The sequence below is a fragment of the Peromyscus californicus genome, unplaced genomic scaffold (assembly GCF_007827085.1).
Source record: "Peromyscus californicus insignis strain IS unplaced genomic scaffold, ASM782708v3 Scaffold_6__1_contigs__length_162567912, whole genome shotgun sequence".
NCBI lineage: Eukaryota > Metazoa > Chordata > Mammalia > Rodentia > Cricetidae > Peromyscus > Peromyscus californicus.
Genome location: NW_026294584.1, coordinates 96,852,803 through 96,860,774, shown reverse-complemented (window position 1 = coordinate 96,860,774; position 7,972 = coordinate 96,852,803). Strand labels below are relative to the sequence as shown.

The 7,972-nt window shown below is 44.8% G+C and overlaps 1 long non-coding RNA gene across 1 annotated transcript; it reads left to right on the top strand.

Annotated features, from left to right (window-relative positions):
- Positions 1-359: 359 nt before the first annotated feature.
- Positions 360-7,371, top strand: LOC128099869 (uncharacterized). The gene is made up of 4 exons (XR_008214584.1): positions 360-550; positions 2,422-2,494; positions 3,666-3,791; positions 4,968-7,371. It is a non-coding gene; the product is annotated as an uncharacterized LOC128099869 (long non-coding RNA).
- The last annotated feature ends 601 nt before the right edge of the window (positions 7,372-7,972 follow it).

Below are 7,972 nucleotides of genomic sequence, written 5' to 3'. Positions count from 1 at the left end.
AATGTTGTATACAGTGTGATATATTGCTTTTGAACAGATAGAGGATACACGTGTGAAATAAATACTTATGAACAATATACAAAATTGACGATGATTGACAATGTCCTAAGGAATGCACAGGTGTCTGCAGCAGGGTGGGAGGGGGATTGAACCTTTGTCCCCTGTTTAAAGTGACTGGAGCTACCTCTGGGCACAGTGCACTACCAAACCTAGCTGAGCTGCAGGCCTCAAGCTACAGAGTGTGCTGTGGGGCCAAAGGCCTGCTGACAAATCTTGCATTTCACAGACCCGTGATGTCATCAGGGCGGCAGGCCGCTGCGCATGCGCACTGGCGAGGCTCGCTACTAGGCCTGCGTTGGTCGGTTGGTGTTCTGAGTTCCCTGGCGTCCTGTGCAGGGAGGTTGTTGTTCTGGCGGTTAGGACTGCCCCGTGTTGAGTGGGCCGCACACATGAGCCAGGGGCATCATGGCTGTAGTTGTTGCGGTGGACTCATGGACGTCGCTGGGCGTGCCACACTCAGGAAGAGGGGAAGGAACCATGTCCAGAAAAGGTTCGGGACTTTGATTCTGGCCTCAGCTTTTCCTGCTGCCTCCAAAGCCATGGGTCTCGTTGTTCTCCGGATCCTGGCTGTCTTCGGCCTCCCAGAGGTCACTTCATTTGTCCAGACAGGTCTCAGTCTGTGGAGCGCCGCTGCCAGGATTGCCTTGCCCCTTGATCACAGGGTTCCACAGTCCTCAGGCTGTGTAAGCGCTGACAGTGCGAGGGATCAGATCTGAGTTGGAGACGCTCTGCCCTCGTGGCCCTTCGTTTTTATCTCCACAAATAAGCAATAACCGGAAGCCAGGGATGGTCAGGCTGCCCTTTCCCTCTTCCCATACTTTAGTAAGCCTTCGTTTTATCCCCTGAATATATTTAGACTCTGCCAGCTTACCCCCCCCCCCCCCCCCCCCCCCCCCCCCCCGCCCTTTGGTGTCCTGGCACAGAACTTGCCTGATCTAACTGCAGACAAGTTCTACAGAGGTTCATTTATTTACTCTCCTTTCTTTCCAGTCTACTCCTCAGATATTTTTATGTAGCTATTTAAAACTGAAATGCAGTTGAAATTGGGAGACAGGACATAGACAGCAAGGTAAAATTGAAGAGTAAAAGAAGCAAACCCGTTGTGGCATGTGAAAGATTTACAACAAGCCCCCACGGTCAGGCGTGTCTGCCTATGCCTGGCAGATACTTCCGCCTAGCTAGGTCCAGGTCCAGATAGCCATTTCCGGGTCAGGGCATCTCGCGTGACCAAGATCCATGACGTCCCACTGGCCACGTAAGCGCGCAACGTGGCCATGTGATCTACGCGCTTGCGTGTAGTAGTGACGCTGATCTGTCCACGCCCAGCCTTTAAAATCCGGCGCCATGTTCCCGGTTCCTTCTTCTTCTTCCTTCTTCTCCACACACGTGTTTCCCACAGGCCTGCTCACTCTCTGTCCCTTTAATAAAACTCTTGTTAGCGGATTCTGTTGTGTTTCGTGGCATTTCCTTGCAGGGTAAGAACACAACGCAGCCGAAAAACTAACAGCATGTAACACAAGGTTCTGATGGTCTGGGGTCCTCTTCTCACAGCCCTCTCTTGCCACTCAGACCCCACTTTTATGCTTCAGGCATGCTGAATGACCCCTGCTGAGTTGTCATTTATCTACAGCAACCAGCTCCAGTCTTACTCTTCTTGGTGTTTCCTAGTGTGGCTCTGAAGTTCTAGTTGTCTATCCCTATAAGAACCTGGAGATTTCTACTGATTGAATTAGTGTCAGTTGTGTGAAGACTGAAGATACTGTGTAGTGAAAGGATAGAACGCGGGCTCTTTCAGCTAGTGTTTATTACTCCTTAGTGTTTCCATTCATAATTTTAATTCTCCCAAATTGTCACCCTTACATGTTCAGGTGTATAGATGTTTATGCACATAAACCTATGTACATGCACACACAAACACAAGGTTCCACATGTGAGAAAATACTACTTGTCTTTCTTTTGTCTCCAGTCTCAACCCTTGTTACCCTTCCGCTCCTCTTAGAACTTTTCTTCCTCTGACATATCCCAGTCCTGCTCATATGTCCTTCAGGTCTCCTTAGTACTTGACGCCAGGCTGAGTTTTACCAGGTATACAGAAGTTCTGGCTGTTCCTGGTTTGGAGTATTATGTATTTTTGGAGACCACTACACTGTTTGGTTGCCTTGTATCTATTTTCAAGATCAGGAAACAGGAAGAAGGAAAGTAGCAATGGTTATTAGGAGGTGTAAAGGTTGAGTAGCAAAAGGCAGAGCAGAGAGAAGGCACATGATGTGTGGGATTGGCTGCCCATCATAAAGACACCTTCATTCACTGAAGGTAACAAGGCTAACATGCAATTTGGCTGACAGCAATTCTATGTAACAGGTGGAAAGACTATGTCCAGTGGACAGAGGATGCCTAGGACTCATTTTGCTATTTCAAAGTTCCTTTGTGAAAGGTAAGTGGAAATTAATTCAGAATTCTTTCAGAAATGCAAATTTCCCCATGTAGAATGCCAGTTCTCAACCAGATTGCTTTACATTTGCCCTTCTTATGATAAAGTGACTGTGCAATATTATTTACTAACCAGAAGTGCAACTCATAGATCAATATGATTTACTTTCCTATAATTTCAAGAAAATCCATCACTGTAATGCTCTAATATAATGAATAAACCAAATTTATAATAATGTGTTTCAGTGTGTGGATGTGTTGGCTTAGCTAGACTAGAAATATAAATAGTTAATTCTCCTGTGCCAAAAAAGGTGATTACTACTGGAAGTTCAAGAAAATTAGAATTGTGGGGAATAAAATGTCTTTCCTGTGCTCTCTTTTTGTCCGCAAGTCCCACCTAACTTCCACCTTTCCAACTATTGGCCAGTCAGATCTTATATTAACCAATGAAAGTAATACATATTTACAGTGTACAAAGATTGTTACACAGCAACACTGTTTGTGTCATTGTGTGTTCATCTCATGGGGCTGGAATAAAAGCATAGTGTGGTGTAAGACTTGTGGTGGATTGGATGAGAATGCCCCCATGGGCTCATATAGTTGAATATACTTGGTCCCCAGTTGGTGGAACTGTTTGAAGAGGAGGAGGAGGAGACTTATCATCGATGGTAGTCTTTGAGGTCTCAAAAGCCCATGTCATTCCCAGTTAGTTTTCTCTCTCTGCCTCTAGCTTGTGAATCAGAGGTAAGCTCTCAGCTACTGTCCCAATGACATGCCTGCCAGCCTGCTGCCATGCTCTACACTCTGATGATTGTGGACAACTGTGAGCCCCAAATTAAATGTTTCTTTTACAAGTTGTCTTCATCATGGTGTTTGTCATGACAATAGAAAATTAAGACAGGACTTTTTTTAAAAAAGAAATTCTTATTCATTAGATTTCTTTATTCTGCATTTTGTGTGTTTTGCCTGCATGTTTACATGTGCACAGCACACATGTTGATGCTCACAAAAGTCAGAAGAGTGCATCAGATACCCTAGAACTGGGGTTATGGATGGTCATAAAGCACCATGTGTGTACTGGGGGTCCAACCTTTGTAAGAGCAGCAAATGCTCTTCACCTCTGAGCCTTCTCTGCAGTCCAAGACAGGACTTGCTTTCTCTTCACTCTCTGACAGAACTTTGGAAGTGATGCAACTCCAGAAGAATCTTTGGATCTTTCTTTTAAAAACGTGTGACAACAAAATGAGGAGCTTGAACTGATTATTGATTTGACATGTATGAAGCACTCCTATAAAGCAAAGGTAAGTGGGATACATTTTTAAAAGGAATTTTTATTGGTGTGTGTTTTTGCATATTTGCTTGCGTGTACATGTGTGTATGAGTAGTATATGTCTATGTTGAGGCCTGAATGTGCTTATATATAGATTAGAAGAGGTCTTCATATGTCCTTTGTTGTGACTCTTCCCCTCTTCCTCTTAGGAGGGTCTTTTCTTCCTCTACTTGAACCTTGCATTAGTAAGCCTGTGGTCCAGCCAGACAACAATGGGTGTCTACCAGTGGAAAGTCCCAGAATCCAGTAGATGTTCAGCCCATGAAGCTGGATGTCTCCTCTGGGCTTCAGTGTACACTGGAATCCCAAAGAAAGGGGGTTTACTACCAGTGAAGGAATGGACTTGCCAGTGAGAACAAGCAGGCAAAGAGCTGCGGCTTCCTTCTTCCATGTCTTTCAGATAGGCTGCCACCAGAAGATGTAGCTCAGATTTAAGGTGAATTTTCCTACCTCCAAAGATCTGGATTTAGGGTGAATCTTCTTATGTCAAATGATTTAAGAAAAACCCCTCATAGTTGTACCCAGCTGCCTGGGTTTTAGTTAATTCCAGAGGTAGGCAAGTTGACAACTAAGAACAGCCTTCACAGACCTTTTTTTTTTTTCCTGCTAAGCTAGGAAGTCAGTAAGCCTCATCAATCCTCCTTTCTGTTCTCCACCTGGCTCAATGCTGGGTCACAAGTGCACATGGGACACTGGGATTGTTCCCTAGGTGCTGGGATCTGAACTCTGCTTCTCATGCTTGCACAGTGAGTTCTCTTGGACACCGAGCCATCTCCACATTCCCAGATCTCTGCTTTACTAGTAACAGGGTTTGTTGTTGTAGTTCTTGAGAATTCAGTGCTTTGTTACCTTTGCCGATGTGAAGTCTGTCCTTTCATGGGTAATTTTGAAGTCTCTGCTCTCTATACAAATTAGCCAGTTCTAGGTGCGTCATACAAATGGTACCATGTAATATTCTTCCCTTCCTGCCTGGCTTACATTACTAATCATGTCTCCAAGCTTCATTTGGGCTGTAGCATGTGCCAGAATATTCCATTGCATGTGCAAACTATATTTCGTCTGTACTTTTACCTGGCTAGTCCCATTCTATTTCATTGTAAAGGAACTTTCAGGTATCGTATAATTATTTTTCTCATTTATTATCCAGGCGGCAAAGTTGAGAAAACCTATTTCTACAATCTACTGCATCCTAGATACATGGCCATTATGGATTTCTAGGAAGGTGAGTGAAAAGGCTGAACTTCCAAGTGCCTCAGAAAGGACCATAAGCCTCATCATCTCTATGTTCTGACTGCTGACATGGCCTTTATTTCTTCTTTGATGTGTACACAGAACACATGCCCTCTACGTGGGCAGGACCATATTTCCTCCAAGCAATAAGATGTTAGTTTAAAAATTCCAGTTGTAAAATGGGAACATGAGAAAAATGCTAAGTCATTGATTTGCCCTCCATGAGGCCCTCTTTCCTGAGGGTACCACAAAGGGGGCATAAATTCTTCTCCAACCTCTGGTCACAGCTGACTGGATGTTGAGACCATGGAATTTAGTGTCAACCTGACTGGAGCATTATTTCTGGATGCAGCCATGAGGAATTTCTAAGAAAACTGGTGTGTATGTGGGTGCCTGGGCTCTGTGGACAAGGTCTACTTTCAACATAGGTGGACAGCATGCAGCCAGTCTGGAGCTGCATGGGACAGACAAGCAGAGAAGAAGAAATTTCCCCTGTGTCTCTCCTGGAACAGACATACTTCTTCCCTGTCTTTAGACATTGGAACTCCAAGTCCTCTAGGCTCTGGGTTCTAGGTTGTGGACTTGTCCTCGAACCTCAGATCTCTGGTCTCAGACTGAGACTCACAGAAGTGGCTTCCCTGGTCTGTGTTTTTGAGACATTGTCGGAGCCAAACTACCAGTATTGCAGAGCTTCCCACCTACAGAAAGCCTGTTGTGGGAATGCTCAGCCGTATAGGCCAATCCCTCTAAGAGCTGTTGGCCCAGAGGAACTTCACTTAGATTCCAAAAGATGCTGTGGCCAGCCTCAGTGCCAACACAGAGACTGTCTCAAGAGAAGATCTCCACAGAACGTCTACTCTCAGGCAAAGTGTAGGAGTACGTCAGTGGGAGCCCGTAGGTAACTCTATGGTGACCAGTGTGCATCTGCAGCCTGGAAAAGCTGCAGTCCTGAGACTGAGCCTAGCAAAGCCATAGTAGACAGAGTTCTGCGCTTAATTGGAACTAGTCACCTCCTTGCCTGTTTCTCCCTTCTGAATGGAACTGAACATTTTTCTCCTGAACCTCCATTGATTTTGCCAGTGTTTAGACTGCCCAGTGCACAGGCTCACAGCCAAAGCATGTTGACTCTACCTGTATCTGGAAATGTGTGGATTGCTGACTTCACAGGCTCCCAGATGAAATGAGGACCACCTCTACATGAGAATTGTTCTTTGATATTTATCTGGCCTTGTTAGTGTGGTACTCTTTATAGCCAGATTGGCTGGTGCTGATATGCTGGAGGCCACCTCCTTTAGAATGACACTTGCCCATCCTGAAAGGGTGATGCCAGTGTGTTGGGGGCCACATCTTTTTAAATGGTGCTGTACCTAGTCCAAGTTACACCTTCACAGGCATCTTCTACACCATGCACCAGTAGTGGATTGTTGGGGTGTTTTCTATATAGGGAACTTCAGTCTTAGTGGATGATCATAATGTGATGAAGTCTACCTCTTCACAGGGATTTTCTGCATCAGCTGCCACCAGCCTAGTTGGATCAGAGTCCACCTTGATGAAATTCCTAGACAGTTTAAATTTTTTCAGTTCATACCAGAGGTGCACTTCCTCTTCTTTCTTCTTCTGCAGAGAAAAAGAAAAATACTTAGGCTTATAGTTCATATCTCAAAAAAGGTCTCAGCATGGTTATGAACCAAAGTGAACCAAAGTGTAGTTTTGCTCTGGTCTGATTTGCTAGCACATAATCCATGCTCTCCTGCATACCCCAAGAGCTATGGAGCACAGTTACCACACCCTTACTGAATTATGATATAGCTGTCTTTAGGACCAGTGAAGTCTCAATATTTCCAATACCCCACTGCATGTGTGCGTGTGCGTGTGTGTGCATGCATGTTAGTGTGGAGCTCAGTTATCAGTCTTTTGTTGTGGACTACATCAGTTTTGGGGGGAGAGTCTTTTATTGGTATTGAAACTTACCCACTTGGTAATGCTTACTGGCCAGCATACACCAAGGATCAGCCTGTCTCTTCCATCCCAGTGCTGGGATTACAAGTGTGCACCACCTTCCTGCTTTATTTTTATCATTATTATCATCATTATTGCTGATACTTGTGTTCAGGGCCTGGAGCTCAGGTCCTTGTGCTTGCCTGACAAGCACTTTATGGCCTGAGGATCTCTCAGACCTGCACTTTACTCTTTCCTGAAGTCTTGATGCACCTTCATTGTCTGTATCTGATAACCTGTCATCCACAGTTCCATTCTGTAGCTTTGCCGACATTGTATATTCTGTATCCCAGGCAAGGCTGACAGTAAATGTTACACCCGCTGATCGGCAGTCTCTAGTGAATCTGAACTGAACATAAAGCCTCCATTTTGTTTCTGATGCTCACTTCCAGTGACATTTAAAACAGCACAAAATACCAAGTAATAAACTTGGTTTGGAGATGTATGATGCAGAGCTATTCAGTCCTCTACTGCCTGACAACACAGCTTACAGACTACCTCGGCAAACAGCTATAAATTAGTGTGTAGCTGCCTATAGCGCGCGTTCTTGTCCAGCTAGGGAGCACTGCTGAGCCCTACGTGTTTCTCCAAGAGCTAAAACTAACTATTCCCAACAAGATAGTACTCAGAGCTCTGGGAAGATCATTGACTACAGATGGTACCAGATATGATCTAAACTTCTTGCTTCAACCCTGTGAAAAAACCTTATGTTCTAGTGAGAATGTTCACTGTGGTTAGATCTCTTGCTGTAGATTTAGCAGAAAGGTCACAGATGTCTGTCCTCAAGTCATCCTCTCAGACACATAGGCTGAATCTGTAAGAATCCTCCATATCACTATTGGCCATTGACTTTCTTGAGTTACTGGCCTATGCGTCCCCCAAACGAACCAGTCCATTAAAATCACAGACTCCATTGGTGCAGCA